General features: G+C 41.7%; 2 pseudogenes; both read right to left on the bottom strand.

Moving 5' to 3' along the window:
- Positions 1-1,917: 1,917 nt before the first annotated feature.
- LOC147820619 (olfactory receptor 2M4-like) lies at positions 1,918-3,283 on the bottom strand (annotated as a pseudogene).
- A 5,342-nt stretch (positions 3,284-8,625) lies between these two features.
- LOC147820618 (olfactory receptor 2M3-like) lies at positions 8,626-17,522 on the bottom strand (annotated as a pseudogene).
- Between the last annotated feature and the right edge of the window lie 5,365 nt (positions 17,523-22,887).

Below are 22,887 nucleotides of genomic sequence, written 5' to 3'. Positions count from 1 at the left end.
GAACGGGGCTCAGGGTCAGAGAGGAGTGGACTTTAGCATCCATGTTCACTGAGGCTCATGCCCAGGCTGCTCCAGATGGAATGTCTTTAGAAGTAAGGAGGGACGTGGGAGAGCTCCAAGGAGGTGGAGCCAGAGCTACACTGCCAATGACCAAAGTATACCCAGTGCCACGGCAGCCACTGCAGCAAGGCTCGGGCTGGTCTCTCTTGTGCTTTCCTAGAATTTGGGTCATGGTCAGTGACGGTGACCAACTGGGCTTCCTTCCGGTCCACTGTGGGTCTCTACCCTCACTCTGGGAGGCAGATTCGCATGGTCACACAGTCAGCCAGGGTGGTGACCAAAACCCAAGGGGCACGTGCCAAGCCACGCAAACCAAGGTGAACGGGGCTTCAGTGGGACAGGGTCACCAGGTGTAACCTGGGGCTTTTCCCAAGTGGGACTGAGCGGGGTCGAAAGGTGCAAGTCTAGGTAAGAGGAGAGCTCGCCAGCAGGTCTGATGTGCCCTTCTCACCAAGCCATGGTGTTTTATCTCGATGTTCTGCCCTCAGTTTCCCAGCCCCAGCTCATTTCTGTATGTATACTCTAACAAATCCATCTCCTTGCAGGGAAATTGATGGGAGCTAGAGACCATCACGCTAAGGGAAACAAGCCAGACATAGTGCACTAACTATTACACATCTTCTATGAGCAATCTGATGAGAGAGTGGGAGAGACAGAGAGAGAGACAGAGAGAGGACAATAAAGCAGGAAGTGGGCTGTTTGCTATGAGGAAGGGGATGGCGGAAGGGGAAGGATGGACAGGGGTAGTGGGGACAAAGTAATAAAAATATATCATATGCACTTGCCACTATTCCAAAAGGAATCCCACTATTCTGCATTATTAATATGACACAGTAACATGAACTTGGAAACTAAAAAAGAAATAGCAATTGCCAAGAAGGGGGGCAAGAAGGAATGGGGAAGAAATACCAATAATTATGAGTTTATTTTTTAGAGTAATAAAACTGCTCATAGATAGATTAGTGTTAATGTTTACACAAAGCTATGAATATGTTCAAACCTACTGAAATGTGCACTTAAATGTTGCATTTTGAGCCATGAATTAAAAACAAAAATATTGAGAATATTCTACTAGGCAAAAAGTATTTTGCAATTGCCTAAGCAATGCAATCAGTTATATCCCATAGTCACGTCATTAAACCATAAAATCTAGGTTTAGCAAGAACATGAATTTAAAATGATAAAATATTATCAAATAAAGGTTGGATAATAAGACAGGAGAATCAAGGCATTTACTATGAGATAGGCAATGACTGTTTTCAATTCTCAAGAATACAAGGATTTGGATACACAGACTACTATCATGTGATAACAGATTGGAAAAATAAATGTTTTATCAAAGTGTAGCCCCCTTGTGTAACATTAAGGCAGATCACTTGGGCAGATTTAGAAAGCAGAAATACTGAAGAAACGATTTTTGCTGTGTTGTGGGGGAGCACATTTCTGTAATACCAGGTGATCAGGAGGCAGAGGCAAGAGAAATTCAAGTTCAAGGTGATCCTATCTAAAAATAAAAAAGAAAAGGGCTGAATGTGTAGCTCCATGGTGTGAAATTCTGGATTACACTTCTGGCACTGGGCAGGGAGGGGGGGATTAATTTAAAACAAATGGTTTTATTCAGTTTTGTTTAAGCCAAAACAAGGTTATCAATTGCAGAAACTGATAGTTCCTTAATTTCTCAAGCATTCCATACTGAATGAATCAGGGATAAAAATAAACATAACAAGGATGACTGTGCAGCCAAATGGAATAGATATTTTATCCAAAATCTTTAAAAATCTACATTTAATATATAAGTTAAAGAGTAATTTATAAGAGCTATTTTATATAGAAACTTAAAGGAAAGAAAAGCCCACACTAACTCCCCATTTCTAAATGTTTGGGAAATAAGTAGAGAAGAACCAAGACAAAAATATTTCATACAAGATTTGAACACCAATAAAACTGAAGACACACACCACCAGATGACTGCTCCATGGACAGAGATGTGTGTGTTCAAATCCAGGCTCAATTGCTCCCCTTAGTCGTGCACAAGCAAAGAGCCTCTGGATATTCTCCGGGCTGGAAATGAAAGCAGCCCAGAATCAGCTGCCACCTGTGGTGAGGCCCAGAGATAGAACTGACATTTACAGAGGTGCACAGTCTTGGCTGACTGCCTCAGCCTGACCCAGTTAAAGGGCCGTATATGGTACATATATCACAACAGTGTGTTCGAGACCTCTTAAATTTGAAAAGAAAAAACAGAAAAAAGCAAGCTTGATAGGATAATGCAAATGATTCCCATCCCCTTGTCACCTAAAGTGGACTTTCCAAGGAGTTCTAGAAAGTCACAGGAGCTTTCCTTTCCCCAGCAGCTTCTTAAGCCCTCTGGAGATGTCCCTGTTCCTCAGGCTGTAGATGAGGGGTTCAGAATGGGCGTGAGGATGGCGTAGAAGGCTGACACCATCTTGTCTTGTTCCAGGGTGTTCTTGGAGGCTGGTCTCATGTACATGAACATGGAAGCCCCATAATAGAGCCCAGCTACTAACAGGTGGGAGGAGCAGGTGGTGAAGGCTTTTTGCTGACTTTCCCCAGAGCCCATGTGGATGACAACTCAAAGTACACAGGAGTAGGAAGTGATGATGACTGCAACAGGGAAGATAAGCATCACCAAGCAACAGATGAACAGCAGCCTTTCGAAAGCACTCTTGTCTGTGCAGGAGAGAGGTAGGAGGGCTGGAACATCACAGAAAAAGTGGTGAATTTCCAGAGAGTTGCAGTAGGAGAATGACAGGGCAGCTGTGAGCATGCTGATGCCATCCAGAGAGCCCAAGATCCAGGAAGCGCCAGTCAGGAGCACACAGAGATCGCAGCTCATGAGCACTGAGTATCTTTTTCTTTTTTTTAACTCTTCAAACTTGTCGTTTTTAAGTTGACAGGCACCAACACGCATTCCTCTGTGCCTGGTGGAGAACATTTGGAGCACACCTCAGAAACCCGGGCAGGCGGGAGGGGGCTCGGTGGGAGAGGACTTACCCAGCACGAACGACCCCAGCACTGCACAAGAACACAGAAACTCTCTGCAAATGTATGCTGAGCAACATTTTTCCTTCTAAGAAGGGAATTTCCCTAGTTCTCGGCCAATTCCGAAGAACTTGAGCCATTTGTTAAAGGTGCCAGACCCTCCTGCAGGTGCTCGCTGTGGCCACGAGAGGGCGCATGAGTCCTGGGAGGGACCGTGCCACTTGCCAGTTTCCTAGCAACCGTTAGATAAATAAAAAAATAAGCAGAAAGCCAAAGCACAAATGCCTAATCCGAGGGAGCTCTGTGCTCCTTTATGGACGCCCGGCCTCTCTCCTGGAGCCTGTGTCCCCCTTAGATTGTCCCCATACGCCTTTGGCAGTGTCAGCAGACCTCTGTGTTTTAATAGTGCATCCTCCCCGGAGTCAGGCCGCTGATGTCTCCACTGAGCAGATGGCCAATGTGCAGCGTGAGAAAATGCGTCTTTCTCCTGCTCCTCTCCAACTGGCCACCCCCCACTCCCGCCCTCCGCCTTCAGATTTGCAGACTTTGAAGTCAGAAATTGCAGAGGGATTGAGCATTAGGTTTGTAGTGAGGAAATGAAGTGAAACAGCTGCGGAATGAGGGTTCCCTTCGGGGGATCCCTGCCGGGGTTCGCATCAAAGACCAGTAACAAGAAGCGAGGGGGCCCCAGACTCCCTTGGAGACAGCTGCACTATCATGGCCCCAGAGCAGCCACAGGCCTGGGGAGTCCACTCAGGCACCTGGGTGGAGCCCTGTGACCGACCACTTGCGTAGCTTCCTCAGCAGATAAGATGAGGGGACATCGCGCTGGTGAAGCCACTAATAACAATGCAGAATTCACTGACAGCCAGCCACAGTGGCGCAGGCCTGGAATCCCAGCACTGCGGTGGCCCAGGCAGGCGGATCACGAGTTCGAGCCCAGCCTAGGCACCTTGGTCACTTAGCAAAACTCTGTCTCCAGTGGCTGCACTGCACCCAGCTCGTGGCCACTGAGGACCGAGAGCCTGGTGACCAACTTCACCTTCGAGACTCAGCACTGCCAATGCCCGGAGACGTCTTCTGGCTTCTGTCTCTTCACCCCAGGTGATGGCATAGCTATTTCCCAGCCCCTAAACTTGGAAACCATGACCTTGTCCGAGGATGTCACAGCCTGGCACACTGTATGGCACGCCAGCCTCCGTTAGTGACCTCCGAGCCACACAGCACAGGGGCGGCCTCTCTTTCCGTGCTCCTGCTTGGGCTGGCCTTGTTCCTCCATTCTCCCTACCCACCAAACTCCTATTCATCCACAGGAGCCCAGCTGAAATAAGAATCGGTGGTGCTTCTTCACTCTTGCAGCCGGAATTAGCTCTTCCTTCTCTGTTCCTCGATTATGCCTTTGCCATGAAACCCGTGAGACCAAGCCCCGCGCTGAGCGTCCACCTCGAGTCCGCGGTCTGGGCATCACAGAAAGGGCAGTGCTCTGTGATTTCCCGGTGTCCTCTCCAGTCCCCGTGCCCTGCAGCCAGCGAGTCCTCAAGGGCCGTGCTGATTCGGTTCCTCCCTCAGGTGCCTCTGTCCTCCAGGACCCGGTGTGCGTCCTGGTGTCTCAGGCCTGCAACGTTCCCCCGGGTTCCTGAAATATCTGTTGTATCGCCCGCCTGCTGAGCAGTGGTCGGGTGGGTCAGGCCCCGCTGTCCTCACCCCGGCCTTGGCCTGTGCATCAGCGTCACGCATTCCCAGGTGCGCCAGGGCCGTGAGCAGTGGGTGCAGAGGCCATGTCAGCCACTGCCACTCCCCACACAGGTGGGGGACTTGGGGACAGTGACAACCGCGTCGGGCCGGGCATCTCCCCCTGAGCAGTGCGTTCCTTAGAAACCCGAAGGAGATGAGTCTGCCGGGGGCGATGCCCACCCCTCTCTCGTCCTCCCTGCGGGGGGGGGGGCACACGGGCGACTGAGGTCACACTGCTGCTGGGCACGTGTTGGAAGCCGCTGCTGGCGGCTTGGGGGGCACCTCCGCTCTGGTCCTTCCTGGCTTTCCGGTGGGCGCTCTGTGCAGTGTCCTCGTCAGACCCCGGTCCTGCTCAGGGCTTTCTCTTGAAGCTGCCTGTTGCCAACTCTGGATTTCTTCTCAGATCAGAGAGAAACTCTTCATTGTGACTTTAGGAACACGTGCGGAGGACAGCTCCCCAGTGGCCATCCTGGCTCTGAGGAAATCCGACTAGGAAGGATAGCTTCCAGTTTGTTATGTTGGCTTGGGGATCTGGAGTGAGGGTTTTTGTTTCTTTTGTTCTAGCAGTGAGTATCTTAAAGTGTCAGTGATATGTTTTACAGAAATAGAGAAAACAATACTAAAATTCATATGGAACCCAAAAAGAATTCAAGTACACAAAAATTACTTGGAAAAAAAAATAAAGCTGGAGGTGAAAACTATCTGACTTCTAAAAAGACCACAAAGGTCTAGTAACCAAATGGGAAACACATGTCTTTAAAGGGAAACTTGATTTTTCTATTACATGGGATGCTGTTTGCTATTAAAGAATCACTTTCACATTATTTACATTTTGTTCTCAGTCTGCAAGGTCTCAGGGGATCCTTCTACCAAGAAGTTCTTCTGCCAAGAGAGAAAGGCAGATGAGAAGGACAGCATAGCTCCAGTCCAGCCACTCCAAATTGGCTGAGACTCTACTGAAGGTCACAGCTCTTGCCAGGGATCCTCAGGACACAGCCCCTGGCAGATTGGCAGTGACTCCCCCTCCTCCTCATGCACACAACTTACACAGCGCATCCCTGGTCTACCTAGAGGGGATGAATGCACACATCTGCCTACTACCCACTTACTGATAGAGCAATAATACACAATAAGCCAGGCCCTTGCTTTGCTTCCATGCTTTTGTTCTCCACAAAAATGTTTTGTTCCAGAAATGTAACACTTTGTGCTGCTGGGCAGCTGCTCCTGCCCAATGTATCAAAATGTTTTGTGACTGTGTGATCCTTCAGGATTGTTCCCTTAAGCTCTTTTCCCTTGCAAGCATATTCTGTAAGTCTGCCCCACCTGCTTCAGTGAGCATGCTTGCCACCCTATAGGTCCCTATAAAAGGAGGCTCCCACTGCTAATGAAATACTCAGACCTTGGAGTATGAACTCCTCTGAGCCCACCAGCATGATAAAGGTTTTTCTCCACTTCTTTGCATGGCCTTCAGAGTTTAGAGGCTTCAAATTTCAAGACCTATGACCCAGAGCTGCCATACTGAGCTGTAACAATTAGCTGTGCCTCAGAGCTGTGGCACTTGGCTGTGACACCAAGCTGTTCTACTCTGCCACGAAACTAGCACCCTCATTATCTGTAATATTCTATTTTTTTAACTTTTGATGTACTTTGTCAATAAACTACAACTTCCACGTAGCAAACTGTTTAAATGTTTGTGAAATTATTTGGTCTAGAATAAGGCAATTTCTCAGAATGTTGCAAAAATTTTAAATAATGATTATTCTCCTACTTTGGTGAATGCATTTTATATAATAAATATTTTATATTTTGAATCATGTATGGATCAAATCATGGCAGTAGCTTAAAGGTGCAAGTACCTGCCTGTTTCTCCAGAAGTTAGAATCAAATTGTGCAGTTGTGGACTGAGCTGGGGACAGTGGAGAGAGCTGGCCTTGTGCAGTGCAGTGCAGAGACTGGGGATCTCCAGAGATTTCCAGCAGGAGAAGAGTGGGAGGAAGAGAAGCTAAGCATTAAGAGCAGAGCAGTGTAGCAGGAGGAGGGGGTGTGAGTCCTGGAAGGGATACAGGTGAGGGGGAGGAGCCCAAGGGACCCCACTAGTGTAGGCTTCAGCACCTCACAGACTTACAAGGTATGATCTGAAAGTATGGTGAGTACTGACAGGAAAAAGAAATACTATGAAAAAACATTTCAAACGCTTATCCCATTGTCCTTGCCACTTCCCACAGCAGGTAAAGAAGTCCTCCTTCCTAGTGTCTTTAGTTGCATTGTCCTGGCTGCCTCAATGCCCTAAATCCCTCCAAACACTAAAGTACAGAGATGTTTCCTTTTCATGATAAGCAAAGTGGTCATAATTGTTTCTATAAATAAAATTTTATAATAATTTTATTAGTAGTAGTAACTTGAGAAACACAAAAATATACACCCTCTAATCCATGTTCAATACAGATGTGGATTTCATGTATGACATAAATATAAATAAATGATGCAGGAAGATGTTAAATTATTGGTAATACTGGGTTCAAAGTAGGAGTGAGTTCACATGAGGGGTTGTGGAAGACTTCCCTGCATAATGGATATCTGCTGCGTGGTGGGAATTGACCAAACTGCATAAAAAGTCAGAAGCCTGTCTTCTCTTTGGAATGACTTATATTTAAGTAGTGCCTCAATGAACTTTCCTTTCCAATAATTTTAATTATTTTAGAAAGTCACTTTTTCATCACTGGGATGAAATGCCAAACACCTGCAATCTAAAGGAGGAAAGATGATTTTGATATATGGACATAGCCCCTGGTAGACTGGCTCCAACGTAGAAACTGCACATGGTGGAAAGGCCTGCCATGCAGTGAAGTTGATAGCATTGCAGCAGCAAGAAGCCAGAGAGAAAAAGGAGTATCCAGGTAGGGATTTCCATCCTTTCAGCTTATGCTACCAATAAACAGCTTCTCTAACTAGGTGTCTCTTGATAGCAGCACTATCAGCTCTGGAGTCAAGAAGCATCTTCCAAAGGCCCAAACTTTGAACACATGGGGGACATTTTTATCTGAACCATAACATTCAAGCCTGGCCCTCAAAAGACTTATGGCTATCTCTTTATGCAGAATGCATTTAGTCCTTCAAGTTGCCAAAGTTTTAATAGTTTCATCACTGTTGAAAGACCAAGTCCAAAGTCTCAATCTGAGAATCAAGACAAAATCTTAGCTGTGAGCCCCTGTCAAAATCAAAAGGAAAGTTAAACACTGCCGGCATGCTATGGCACAGGGTAAGCATTCCCATTCCAAAAGGAGAAATAGAGGAACAGAAAAGAACCAGACCGAAGCAAGAGCCAAACACAGCAGGGCAAATATTACGTCCCATATCTCCACCCAGCACCTGGGCAAGGTGTGGAGAGTGATGAACTCCATGGGTTAGGACAGCCCCACCCTTGTTGGCTCCGCTCAGTACCTGGGGTTCTCCCCACTGCTGATTCATGTTTTTGGCACTTCTGAATTCCTCGTCTCTCCACTCCACTTTTCTCTTGTCTCTCATAGCTTCACATGCTGCCCTCTCAGGGCCATGCTGTTGGCCTCCAAGGCTTTCTTCTAAGATCTGGGTGGAGGCTTACATGGGCCCATAACTCTCACATTCTCTGTTGCTGAGAAAACTAACACCACCACATGGATGGCATTGCAAACCTAAAATAATACGAAAGTATTATATACTTGTCTACAAATTTGTCATTCCAAAACCATATGCAGAATGAATATTTTGTTTAAGATTGAATCTTAAAAAATGATTATTAAAAAGAATGTAGTACAGGCCAAAGCAAAGAGATAATTAGACAACACATTCTCAAGCCTTGCTCCACCTCAACCCTTTCATGGAGGCTCTGCTGACTCCTCTGTTCCTTAGGCTGTAGATGAGGGGATTCAGCATGGGTGTGAGGATGGTGTAGAAGACAGACACTATCTTGTCCTGGGTAGGTGACTGGTCAGACGTAGGCCTGATGTACATGAACATCACTGCTCCAGAGTACATGCCCACCACCATCAGGTGGGAGGAGCAGGAGGCAAAAGCTTTGTGGAGACCCTCGCCAGATCCCATGCGGATGACAGCCAGAATAACATAAGTGTAGGAAGCAATGATGATTGCTATGGGCAAACCAATCATCACTATACAACAAATAAAAAGAATCTCTTCAATGTGGATGTGTCATTGCATGAGAGAATTAGCAAGGAAGGAAAGTCACAGAAAAACTGCGTTATTTCCCAGGACCCACTATAAGAGAAGGAAAATGTAGCTACCGCATCAATGATTCCATCACTAGAGCCCAGGATCCAGAAGGAAGCAGCCATGAGTCCCAAAATTTTGGGACTCATGAGATTGGTGTGTCTCAGAGGGCGGCAAATGGCAATATAGCAGTGATAAGCCATGACAGCCAGCAGGAAACCCTCAGCTCCAAGCAGCAATGAAGAGAAAAATATTTGTGTGCCACAATGAGCCACTGAAATGGCCTGGCTGCCAGACAGGAAATTGACCACCATCTTAGGGACAGTGGTGTGGATGAGCATGAGGTCCATGAGGGAGAGCTGGCTGAGGAGGAAGTACATGGGCATGTGCAGCTCGGCATCCAGGTTGATGAGCAGGACCATGGCTGTGATCCCCGTGCAGGCCACTGTGAAGATGTCCAGGACTAGGGTGAAGAGGAAGGTGTAGAAGGAGCTGTGATTGAAGATTCCCAGCAGGATGAAGTCAGAATTGAAGGTCTGATTCTCCCAAGCCACTGAAAATGTACACTTTATTTAGTACCATAAAAGGTGAAATGAGTTTATTCATTTGTTAAAATTTTACCCAATATCTTACAAAATATCTGGTTCTAGAAATTTCTGTAAATCAGTGATCAATACAATAAAACCAAAATTAAGGGACTCAAAGCTTAATAAGCACAAATTCAAAATGAAACTTAGTACTCCAAAGTTTCTCACTTAGGAAACATTGGAACTTGTTCTAAATACTGCCTTTGAGCATCATTTTCCCATTTGAAAACATAGAATGACAATATGGAATATTATTTTGTGGAAAGAGTTTTGCAATAACCATACATCCTACAGGCAATGAGTAACTGTAACTAACATCCTTTAGACATCTGTTAATGATAAAAGTAGCTTTGGTCAGCATTTGGTTGGCACAATAATGCAAGTCAATAGTTAGATTTATCCCTATCACAGGACAAAAGGCACTTTTATCACTAGTCATGACAAAAGCTCTATGTTTGTTTATTACTTTACAGCTTAGAGTGTTGGGCTTCAATTTACATTCAATGTTACACAGAGTAAATGGTCCAATGAGAAAAATTATTATTAATTTATTTAATCCTGCAATTATGTAAATCAAAAACCTGGACCCTTTTCTCAGTAGCCCATTGTAGACATTCACATTGTTATCTTCCCCAAAAGTTATGCTGAAATCATAACCTCCTGAGAACATCAGCATGTGTGTTTATTTGGAAATAGAGTCACAAACATGTGATTAAATAGGTGAGTTTCATACTGGAATAAGGCTGACCTTACCCTAAAATGACTGATGTCTTCAAGGGAAGATGTGCTTGTGACAAAGGGAACACTGACTTACAGAGTGCCCTGGGGCAAGGAGGCTGGTATTGGAATGAGGCAACTAAACTGAGAAACACCACAACATGGAGACATAACAGGAAGCTGTAGGACACAGAATATATTCTTCCTTCCAGAGCCTCAGAAGGAGCAACACCCAGGACAAGCTGCTTCAGACTTCTCTCCACTAGAATTCTGAGGCATCAGAGGAGCAGCGGTGTCCCTTCGGTACAGAGGAGTGGAAGAGCAGAGCCACGTGGGTGCCAACACATCCCCTACCTCTGGCCACTGGGCCATGCCAGCACTTGGATCCACACCACAGAGGGGCATTGGGTCAAAAACACCATTAATCTGAGCTCCAGAAGACAGAGCAGAAGTGCACAAGACAAAGAGGGCCTCTCTGAAGCTCCTAGATGAAAATTGAAGCCCATTAGCAAAGTGAAGAAAATCTCTGCAATAAGACAATACCAGACCATCGTAGTTGATAAGTTGGAGGGATCACCACCTCACATCAGAACCTAGACTATCTTCAGGGGAAGGGCAGCTGGAACCTGCAGTGGAACCTTTCAGAGTTCAATTGAGCAGGAGGTCAGGGAGCTCAACTTGCGTCTTGCTGCAAGAAATCAGCTGGAAACTCAGGGGACAGCTGTTGGCTTGCAAAGGCTAATTGACATAGATCTGCACACTCCTGCCCATGCTGTCTATTATGACAATAGAGACATTCCCTGAAGGAGACTCTATTTTTAACGTATTTTTCTCTTATTTTTAATAAGTTTTCTAATTTTTATTTAGGCCTTTGTCATTCATAATAGTGTAAAATATTAATGCATAAAATAATACATATGAAAAGAAATTTTGCTACTGAGGGTGAATTTCTCAGACAACAAACATAATGTCAAAACAAAAAGCAAGACTCATGAATAGAATGATTAGACTCACTGAGTAGCTTCACGGACTCATCAAAGAAGAGCTCTCAGACCGAGTAGCTGAAAGACACAGTCAGATTTATTAGGCAACTGTTGTGCCCAGATCGTGAAGTCCCCAAAGACCACCAAGGAGCTGATTCCAATGTAAACACATGAGGGTCCTTTACTCAAGCTCGAGTAGGGGCACTCAACCATCACCGATGCAGTGGATCAGGATTGAGAGAACTGAATTCTAAATCAGCAGGGTTTTTATTGTGGCTACCACAAGGTTTGGGGATGTTCCATTTAGCAGTTACACGATTGGTTGATATTTAGCAAGCATGGGGGGTTGAGGGGTGGCTACATGTAGAGTTTATGGGAAAAAGGGACAATCAGCACAGAATGTTCTATAGATAATGGGCCCGGGAGCATCTGATTTCTGGGCAGACAGAGGATTGAGTTAGGAGCTGTGTCCTTTTTTTATCTGTTGTCTCACAGTAAGGACATTTTATCATTATTTTATGGGCACAAAGGAGACTAGGGGAATAGTTGACTTCAGTGAAGTGGAATTTATGTCAGGGCCACTTCACTGTCTTATTTTAAGATGGAGTCAAACTTTAAAATGGAGTTAGGTCTCACACATCAACCAAATAAATGCACACCCAGGAAGGAATGGGGGGAAGAGGGTGTGATGAGCTGTGGCCTGGGGTGGGGACTGATGGGACCCTGGGGTGTCTGAAGACAAGTGGCATAGGTGTGTGTTCCTACTGTCTGGCAGCTAGTGGTCCATGTTTCAGGAGAATCCATGGTGTGTGGAAGCTTAGACAGAGGGGGCACAATTAGTGCTATTTCCTTAGGGTGAAATTCCTGGGTATTTACATGTACAGATTCTGCAAAGAAGAAATGGCCCAATTTACAAGCTTCTTTTCTTTTTAATACTCTTATGAATTTAAGACTTAGAATTTTGGTAGAAAAAGAAGTCATGGGAGAAAAAGACATTGTGACTTTGGGCAACTTGATTGTAAGTTTGAAGTTGCAGTTTTCTTGAAAGTACACAGCTGGGGGTGGCTTAAAACAGTAGCAGTTTGCATCCTCACAGTTAAGAAGCTAGATGTCCAGCTCCCCCAGTCTCTGGGAAGAGTACCAGGCCCGCCTGGGCCTCTCACTCCAGAACTCCTGGTAGTCCATGGTATTCTAGGATGATTTCAGTTACTGCGGTGGGAGGATTTCTAGGAAAATGGGCTTCATTAGCTCACAGGCTAGGAGGGGAGACATCCACAGCAAGATCTCGCTGCTCCGCATGGATGCTTCATGGAGGTAGAGCTGCAGGTTCCTCTAACAAAGCTCTCTGAGGACCACCTTGGGTCCCTGCAATTGTGTAGGGTTTGCTCTGGGGCACTGCTCCTGGCGCCTAAAAGGTGTCACCCCCTCCTTGCTTCTTGGCCCCAGGACCAAGCTGCCCATGTGAGCCCTGGGAGACTCTGGGCCATGTGGGAACTGAGCACTTCAGTGTGGCCGGGTCCCTCTGAGCGCAGCCTCCCTTCACATTTCCCTTGTGTGTCACTTTTGCTTGCTTCAGGGTGGATGATGTGTTTCATTCATACCCACCCTCTGCTACAGCACCATCCTTCCCCTCTCCTTGCCCTTGTCTCCCTTCTGTTTTGATGACATATTTTTTAGATTCCACACATTAAGGAAACCACACAGAATTTGTTTTTCTGAATCTGGCCTTTTTTGTTCAAAATGATGTTCTGCACATCCATTTATTTTCCTGAAAATGATGAATGCCACTATTCTTAATGACTAAATAGTACTCCATTGTGGTTATGTGCCACATTTTCTTTCTCCTTTCACTAATCAAAGACACCTTGCTGTTTCATATGTTGGCTGTTGTGAATTGTGTTGCAAGACACACATTTTAAAAATTACATTTCTTTGTTTTCATCCTCTGTTAATTTCTTTTATCCTTCCTCCAAAGTCTGCTTTATTTCTAGACATTAACAGATAACATCAAATTTGGAGGCCTATTGTCAGGTATCTAGGATGGAGATAAACCTAAAATATGTTTTGTGTAAAACCAGGGTTCCAGGAGGGATTTGTATGTACTTGCATAAAAAGAATCTTTATGGAAATATTTTCTGCACTTAAAATTCTTAAGGATATTTGTTACTAGACAAAGTAGAATATTTGGCATAACAGCGTGCTATATGTTTGAGATATAATAAGCAGACTTTTCAGAGTATACTCGAACTTTTGACATATTGTTTTATTTAAGTGTTTAGAGAAAGCTAATAATGTAACACAGACATGCACAATGAGGTATGACATTTTATACTTTATTTTAGATTTGGCCTGTTTTCTTGTTTCCCCTTAGTTATCATCTTTTGCTTATCATCCCTTTACTTATCATCTTTTATCTTTATTTCATCCAACTATTTTCCTTGAAATTAAACTCCATCACTTGGAAGGACAGATAGTTCATTTCTTTAGAATTTTTAATGTTATTTCTATGTCTTAACCTCAAGACTTTTTAGTGTCCATTTTATGCCTTAGCCACATTGTTTCTCTAAGGAGAATCATCAGATTTCACAACACAGAGATAGGATGCACACACCCATGGCAATGATAACCCAGAAACCTTGAAAATCATTACCATATGCTCAACCATTGATGAGGGAGATAAAGAAAGAGAAACACTGGGTGCTCATAATTGACTAAAAGAAGAAAGAAATCATTCTGTGGAGTGATGTTCCATTGCTTCCCTTAGAGTAATCAATTGTCCTGGCCTAACAGAATTTTCCATTTTGTGTCAGGAAGAACTAAGAAATGAATAAAAATTATCTCCTGATAGCAAACAAGTTGAGAGTTCCTATTTCTAATAACAAAACTCAACGTGAAAAAGCACTGATGATGTGATTTATCATCACTGCTAAGAGCAGAGGCAGCAGTGAGCCTCATGAAGTGAATGTCACTGAACACATAGATCACTGAGGGGCATCTTCTGGAGTTTAGTACAGAAGATTACACCCCTGTTGCCCCATGGGAGAAGTGTAAGCACTGGCATAATGATGATCTATAGAACTGAACCAAAGGGCTATGTGAGCAGAAAGAGTCCTACTGTCTTTCAAAACTGCTGACAATAGTATATCATATCTAACAAATTTATTACAAGTAATTTTTGGTTTGTTTGAAATTTAATAAAGCAATTTGAAATATATGTGCAGGTTTTAGAGCAACTGTTAATAGGAGCTGATCTGGAATTATTAACAGAGAAGAGACTGTGGTCCAGATATACTTTTTGAAAAATAATTTGGTTCTGTTCTTGGTGTTATCTGCTGCTATTCTGCCGATTTTCATCCACCACCAGTTTCTTCCCCACATCTGGACTATGAGGACGTTAGTAAAAAATAATAGTCATAATAATACTATATTTTCTAATATTTTTTTATTGATGGGGGAGGCCATTCATAATTTCTTCAACCTTGAGGCCATTACCCATAAAACGAGTCACACCACCTTTCACAATGCACTATTGTACAGAGAGAAGAAAAGAATGCTTACAAAATACTTAGCAAAACATCACCTAAGAAATGAAGTCAATCATCACCATGTTCAGCACAAGTGTTGGCACTGGCTTGCACACTGTCCCAGCTAGCTAGAGGTTTACCTTATCTCTGCAGCATTGGTCTGTATAGTGTCTATTTCCAAAGGGATTGCCTTCCTGGCAAGGCAGAATGTGTATCTTGCATGTTTTTATATTTCCATCATAAAAACTCAGGGCCTAACAGAATTTTAATCTTTATTATCATTGGTAAATTAACAGAAAGAGAAAAAAATTAAAATTTTAGCCCTCAGGGAATCCATTCCCCTGTCTTTAATTATAAAATGTTTGCATTCTCTCTCATCTCCTCTCCTAGGAGGAGAACTGAAATTAGCTTCCTTCTCTTGAAAACACCATAGGGTGGTAATTATGTGTCCTTCTTTTACACAATACCAACTCCCTAAAACTTTCTCTTCTCTTTCATTCACATAATAACAACAGGAGGACCAAAGAGGGGTTTCTTTGTAATTGCCACAGTGGTGAGAAATTTCACAAACTCCCACAATACTTGCAAACACTGCCGTATGTTGTTACACTCTGGCTCACCCGGGTTTGTTACATGATGAACCTGAGGTCAGAGCTGGAGAGGAGCCACAGTCAGAAAGCTGGGAGGGCTGGGTGGGCCAGTGCTTGTAGACTTCAGACCATCTCTCCTCCTCCTGTTCCATCTTCCCTCATGAAAGCAACAAATGCGCCTTTCAGTTGATCAGCATTGTCATTTTTAATATCTTGAGGTTTGCTGCATAATGTTCTTTCTATTCATGTATTCTCAAATATATTTCATATCTCTTAAAATTATTGTGTATTCTTTGCCATGAATAATGTCACATGTGTGTAATTCAGCTTCCTGGGATGCACAAGCAGGTGGATTTCAAGTTCAAGGCCAGCCTGGCAACTGAGTAAGACCTTGACTTGAAATAAGATATAAAGATTTGGGGGTGGATCTCCTAGTGTAGGTGTCCTGCATATAGCATGGGTGAGGCTCAATGTACAATCACAAGTACCACAAAAACAAACAAACAAAAGCATTGTATATTTTGTATATTTTTCCTGTTAAAATTATTTGTATCACTACATAGAAATGTCCCTGGGTATTTCCTTGTTTGTTGGTCTAGTACATGAAATAGTTTTTTTTTACATTTTATACTTTTTCTGCTGATATTCAGAAAACTATTTTTAATTGTTTTAATATATCAAAATCAAGAATGCTATTTCTCATTCTTATATTCTTTATTACAAACAAAACTATTAAATACAATTTAATGTAAAACTCTCTTCCCATGTATAATATGCTCTTCTCTTTTTCATTTGACTAAAATACATAAAATTGCAACTGAAGTGGGGAGGTGCATCTTAATGCTGCAGTGTGTGCCTTGGATACCAAGGACCCCATGTGGGATCCCTCCATCTTCACGCACTAGGCACACGCATGAGACATGGTGTGTGGTCAGCAGAAACAGTCTTGAGGCCCAGTTGTTCTGTGGCCACAATAGCCTCTGAGTTTCTGGACTGCTGAGCTCTGTGAAACAAATACAAGGGAACTGATATCCTAGGATGGCCTTCTCAAAGAGGGGTTTGAGGGACTGTCTTCTCACATGAAAGTTTTGCAACTTTGCGTGCCTGGGCTTTGAATGAGTGGGGACTTGCTGACCCCTGTCTTTCATTTCATCTCAGTACAAAGCATTGGTCTCTTTTTCTTTCTTTCTTTCTTTCTTTCTTTCTTTCTTTCTTTCTTTCTTTCTTTCTTTCTTTCTTTCTTTCTTTCTTTCTTTCTTTCTTTCTTTTGGTACTAGGGATCTAACTTAGGGCCTTACACTTGCAAGGCTGGCACAGTGCCACAGATGTAAATCCCCAGCCCAAGTATTGGTTTCTTTTCAACTCCACCAACCTCTGTAGTAGTCATATTTCTGTTGGCCCTAACTTTACAGATGTTTTTTTCTAGCCCCAAATTAAAAAGTTTCTTAAATTTTTCTTTTCTGTCTTGACGACCTTTAAATTGGATAAAAGCAGAAGTAGAACCTCTGCCACAGCCTGAATGTAGGGCTGCCTTGAAATTTCCTCCCACAGGATTAGTCCACTCTGCTTGTCCCAATCTCCTGTATAGTGTCAGGACATAGGCAAAAACAGACAAGCAAAGCACACATCTTCTTGTATTCATATGCTACTGTAGTCTTTGTTCAAAAATTAAATCTCCTGAGCCTGTTTTATAGTCAGCATCTCTAAAAGCATTCTGTTCTTCTGATTGCTGACCAGAATTATCCCTATGACTTAGCTTACAGCATTCTTCAGGGTCTCTTGCTGGTATATGCCAACCTTTCTACATTCTCCAGCAAACCAGTGTTAAGGGTTTGAGAGTCACATGGTCAAGGCCCCAGGTTTCTTTTACCAAAGTTTGTAGCAGGTATCTTTTTCACCACTGAGGCCCAATACTTGACATCCACAATTTAAAGGAGGAATGGTTTCATTTAGCTCACTGATTGGGAAAGTTTATTCCATAGCTTCCTGGGAAGCAGGGCCACAGAAGGAGAGAGGGGCCAAAGAGTGACCCCGAGGCCACATGTCCATGGCCCACACATACCTGTATGTGGGCTCCACCAGTCCCTGTGCAGCTCCCAAGGCCAATCTGGTTGGCATTCTGCCCTAATCTCCTCAGCTAGCCAGGGCCCAGCAGTCTTTGGAATCCAGCTGAGGGGATAGGTGGCTTTGATCAGTTTGAGCCCAGCAAGTCTTTCTCTAAATCCCTCCCACCAAAAACAGTAGCTTGACATTTTTATTGTTCATCAGAAGTGTTGTAGATAGTAAAGACACCCAGAATCCCTTGTTTTCCTTCTATGAAATACAAGACCGAAATAATTTACCATATAAGGCATTTCATCAAGTTATGTTATTATTATTATCCTCATTATTTACTCACCCCCTTCCTCAGAGTGGGAACTGGACAGGGATTGTGTATGTTTAGTTTGTTTAAAATGTCTGCAGAGTTAGTAATTGATAAATTATAATTTTATATAAAACATAATTATTAATTATGGTTATTATTGGTAGTTTAAAATTATAGGGTCTCAAGCTACAGGATGAATATGAAAAGTTAGAAATTAAATGACTGATAGAATAAAGCTAAAGAACATATATTATTCTTCCAAATTTTAAAATTTGCTCTAAATGGGTAGGTTAAAACTAGATCATTAACATCATAGGCATTAATGGAGGAAAATAAAGTATTAAAAACAGTACTTTAAACAAAGTAGAAGAAATTCTGTTAAAATAGTGTTTTCATAGAGTAATCACCTGAATATGAAAATTAATTGCAAGAAAGAACAAAAACAGAAAATATGAGTTTAAAAGTAAGGTAATAGTAGTTGTTTTGCCAAGATTTTTGGTGTGATAATTAGCTTATTAAAAGGCAATGTTTTATTGAGGCAATAGTCTTAAGTGAAATAAATAGGACACACATGAATGAATTCTGAATAGTTTCTCTGGTGTGAGAAACTGAAAGTGTAAATAAGGACTAAATGTATAATAGGTAATGTGAAATAGGAAGAAAAGGGGCAAAGGGGAAGGAAGTTGGAGGGCTAGGGGAAAGGATAGAAGGGAATGGGATTAATATGAGAAAATGGAAAAATAGGAACAAAATCTTTGTAAATAGGGAGGAATGGAGGGGTTGAAGGGAGGGCTGGGCAAGGGTGAAAAATAAGAACCAAGAGAGACTATGTAAAGGTGCAAATTTTCAATGATGAATGTCATTATATTGTATACCTAAAATGCACCAATGATTAGAATGAATAATCAATAATGTAAAATAGGAAGAAAAGATCCAAAGGGGTAGGGGTAGTGGGAGGGGCAGGGGAAAGGAAAGAAGGGAAAGGAAAAATGCTGAGAAATTGAAAAAATGGAAATAAAGTCTTTGTAAATAGGGAAGGGTGGAGGGCATGAAGAGAGGGCTAGGAATGGGGAAAAATAAGAACCAAGATGCATTATGTAAAGTTACAATTCCCAATGAGAAATGTAATTGTGTTGTATACCTACAATGTACCAATAAAAGAATTTAATTAGAAAGGCAATGTTTACACAGAATAAGATAAAATGAAGAACTCAGAAATGTAAATTACTTATTCATATTAGAAATTAGGGATAAAAGTTTAAAAATTTATATTTTGAGCCAATTTACATGTATTGAGACAGAAGAATTTACATTATTGATATAAAACTGCAACTTTTAAGAAAATCACAATTAAATTAGATTAAATGCCATTATGTAAAGGGCAAATTTTATGATGTCATCTATGGTAAGTTCATCCATCATGAATTGCAATAAAGACTTTTTTCTGAGTTACTGTGAAAATAATAGTATATAAACTTCTACTGAACACATTAAATTTCTTGGAGGATATATTTTCCACAGATGGAAATGGAAGAGGATCATGGAAGAGGATCACGGAAGTCGTCATGTTTGAGGTGTGGTTTATCCACAGTCACGTTATGGACCACAGCTCAGGGTGGTATGGAGCTGTGGAATCTGAGACCTGAGGCCTTAGTAGGACAGGGTGAAGTCTTTGGTAACTCCTCCTGTGAGCCCCAGTTAGTCCCCACCAGAGGGCGCTGTCCTGAAAGAGCCTGACCTCTGCTCTGTCTCTGCTTCCTCTGTCACCATGAGCTTCCTCCCAATGCCCTCTCACTGTGAGGTCACTGCCATTGCCTCCCCGACAGGGGCTGAGTCGAGGGGACGGTGTAATCTAGGGCTTGCAGCCTTCTGACTGTGACCTGAAGGAACCTACTGTCTTCATACAGAAACTCAGACTCACATAATTTGCTATAGTTTAAAATATATATATGACCATCATGGAGCTGCATTAGCAAAACTATTTATAGCCCTATGGCCAGATCAGAGAGTGAGTATAATTTTCCCCTTCCACAGTAGAATTGCATAGATAGATTCTCCATGTTGAGAACAGCAACAACACGGTATTGCACACAAGAGAAAGTGTGTCTTGGAGGTTAAAACGGATCTATAAACATAAGAACTGCTCTAAGTTAAGCTGTTTCTCCATGCCAGAGTTGTTTCTTGCATTTAACATTTCAGTTTTGAAAGATGAAAATGTTGGAAATCTGTTACAAATCAATGTGAATACACTTAACACAACTGAAATCTGCACTTTAAATTTATATTTCTCCTTTGTTCCTTTTTTACCAAGTATCAGTTCCAAAAATTGTAGCAGCATATCTGATTATTTAATTTAAATCACATTCTTTCTCCCACATTCACCTCAGCCCCATCACCCATTCTTTATAACAGCAGAATTTGATTTTTTGGTTTTACGTTTTGGTTTATTTAGACATTTTGAAATAATGAATATCAAAACTGACCAGAAATGACCAAGGAACATCACTGGAATAGCAACATGACTCCCTACTGGGTAATAGAAAAGGCAAGTGCTGAAAAAACAGACTACTGTTTTTACACAGGGCCACCTGCTGTCACAGCATCTGAGAAAAACTGCCTAGGGTAGGCCTGTGGAAGGCTCAGGGCATGCCCTCTGGAGACATAACTCCCTGCCTTACTAAAGGAGGCTCCATCTTATTTGCTATAAGATGTATTCCTTATCATAGCTACGCAAATGTTTCCTAGGGCTAGTAGATATCTCTCTGCAACATTGCTGGATAGCTAGAGTATCTATAAAATCTTTAAGAGAGGAAGTAGTTGCTCAATTTGTAGCCAAGTTTAACCATGGAGCTCCTTCTAACCATTACTTCAGAGTGATACACCAGTTCTCACTACCATGAAAAGCCAAAAACCTGAAAATTTAAGAAAGTCATAGAAGTCAGAATTCCCAGATTTACACATCCCTCTGATGTCCATATCTGTAGTTTAGGCCAAATTCATTACCACTGAGAAACAATTCTCTTTTGAGTTCTGCTGAGGCTCTGGAGGCTTGTAGGTGTTTGAACTTATTTTCCAAAAGAACTTGCTTGGGATGATGTCAGAATTTTGTCACATACTTTTATAAATCTCTCCCTGCTGACTATATTTAGACAATAAAATTCCTTTTGAAGTGTTTAAATAAAGAAAGCAATGATGTTTACTGTGAAGAATTTGTTCTACTACATTTGCATATTACATGGCAGAAGGTACCACTAGAAGACCTGTCTCAATACTCCAGTGTGGAGAGAGAGAGAGTAGTTTATTATTACTCATATCATGATGACTATTTCCTTTCTTCTATTTAATACTTTACATTCACTCCTTTGGACTTCCTTCCTAACTTGTTTGTGAAGGCAGAATGGATTAAATTAAAATAAAACTGTCTGCAATTGCTGATATAAATTAATTTAGATTAATATTTCAGTAACAATTCATGAGATATTTCATAGAACTGAATGGATCATTAAATGTAAAAAAACAACAGCTTAGTATTATGAATTAGAAACAAGAAAGCAATGAAGAAATGGGTCAGGACCCTGCAACAAACCAATTACTCCAGACTGTGGCAGAGCAGGTGGGCAAAGGCATTCAAAACAGTGTTTGTATTGCTGTCAACAGAGAAATTTACAAACCAAAAATCACTTACCTGTTCCACAAAACTCTGGGCAGTGCAAGAGGAGACTGCATCTAAAACTTCTTCTGAGAAGAAAAATAGCTTAAGAGAAAAATAGAGGAACATACATATAATGAAATGCACATAAAATACAATATTGTAAGTGTTCTAAAATACTCTTAAATGGGCCATATTGTGTAAAGATAACTGGTGACAGTGTATTGTTTATTAGTCAATATTTTTTAGCTGAGCCTAGGCTGATAAATGTTAGATTATCAATCACAATTTTTTTTTCTTTTTCTTCTTTTTTTGGTACCAGGGATTGAACTCAAGTCCTTGTGCTTGTGCAGCAGGCAGCAAAACCACTGAACTAAATCCCCAGCTCCAGTCACAATTTCTTGAATGCTTAAAAGTGAATGTGAAAATGTGTGATTTCATGAGGAATGTAACTGAGGTTTTAATTAATAGATTTTTGAAAACATTCTACAAAGTCCAAAAATTAACCTTTCTTTTGTTACACAAAGCCTATATATTATAATTATTTTCTATTAAAGAAAATTCAGTCCAATTAGTGAACACAGAATGATCTGAATTTAATGATTCTATTTGGAAGAAATCATTATGACTTCATTTAAAAAATAGATTTAGCTCAGTGGTTCCAGGTCCTGCCCCGCAAGCGCAAGGTCCCAAGTTTGATTCCCAGTACAAAATAATAAATAGATAAATAATATATTTATTTATTTATTATCTAGATGGATGACCTTACTAACAGCAAGATTTAAATTAGAAGGGGCACAAAAAGGGATTAATTATTTTAAATATAAAATGTTATCATTTTTAGTTGTGAGATGAGCTTTATACTTTCTGTGACAACAACTGTAAACTACATTAATAATGAATAAAAGTTTTTGTAGTTTATCATTTTAATTCTATAATAGTTTTGGAAACGTTTGTATATAGTAAATACCTGAAACATATATTAATGCCTTCAGAGTCAGTTTGATAACAGAGAATAAGCTGGACCACTAGTAAGTAGTTTGGCAGAGGACAAACCAAATTCCTTTTTGTACCAGAGATTGAACTTTGGACCTTCTGCTTTCAAGGCAGGTGCTGGAGCCACTGATCTAAATCCCCAGCCCACATCAAATTTTTAGATCCAAAACCATGTGCTGTTTATAAAGTGTTTTATTCTGTCAATTAGGAAGCTGCTTTTTCACCAAAGATTATTTCACAAATTAACAAAATTAAAGAAATTGATGCTTCCAACCTTCACTGACTTCATCTTGAAGTAATCTGAAGATTTATACCAATTATAATACATCACAAGGTATGAGGTAGTCCTGCTAATGAATGCAGCAGAATGAGGAAGCCTTCAGTGCTGAAATAGAAGAGAAACACAGGTGACACTTATTTTACCAGCAAGTAATACATTTTGAAAAAAAACTAAGCATGAAACTTATTTAAAT

This window comes from Heterocephalus glaber, unplaced genomic scaffold, assembly GCF_053883595.1.
Source record: "Heterocephalus glaber isolate CG9 unplaced genomic scaffold, H.glaber_assembly_v1.0 deba00001831, whole genome shotgun sequence".
NCBI classification, from domain to species: Eukaryota; Metazoa; Chordata; class Mammalia; order Rodentia; family Bathyergidae; genus Heterocephalus; species Heterocephalus glaber.
This window is presented reverse-complemented; position numbering and strand designations above follow the sequence as displayed.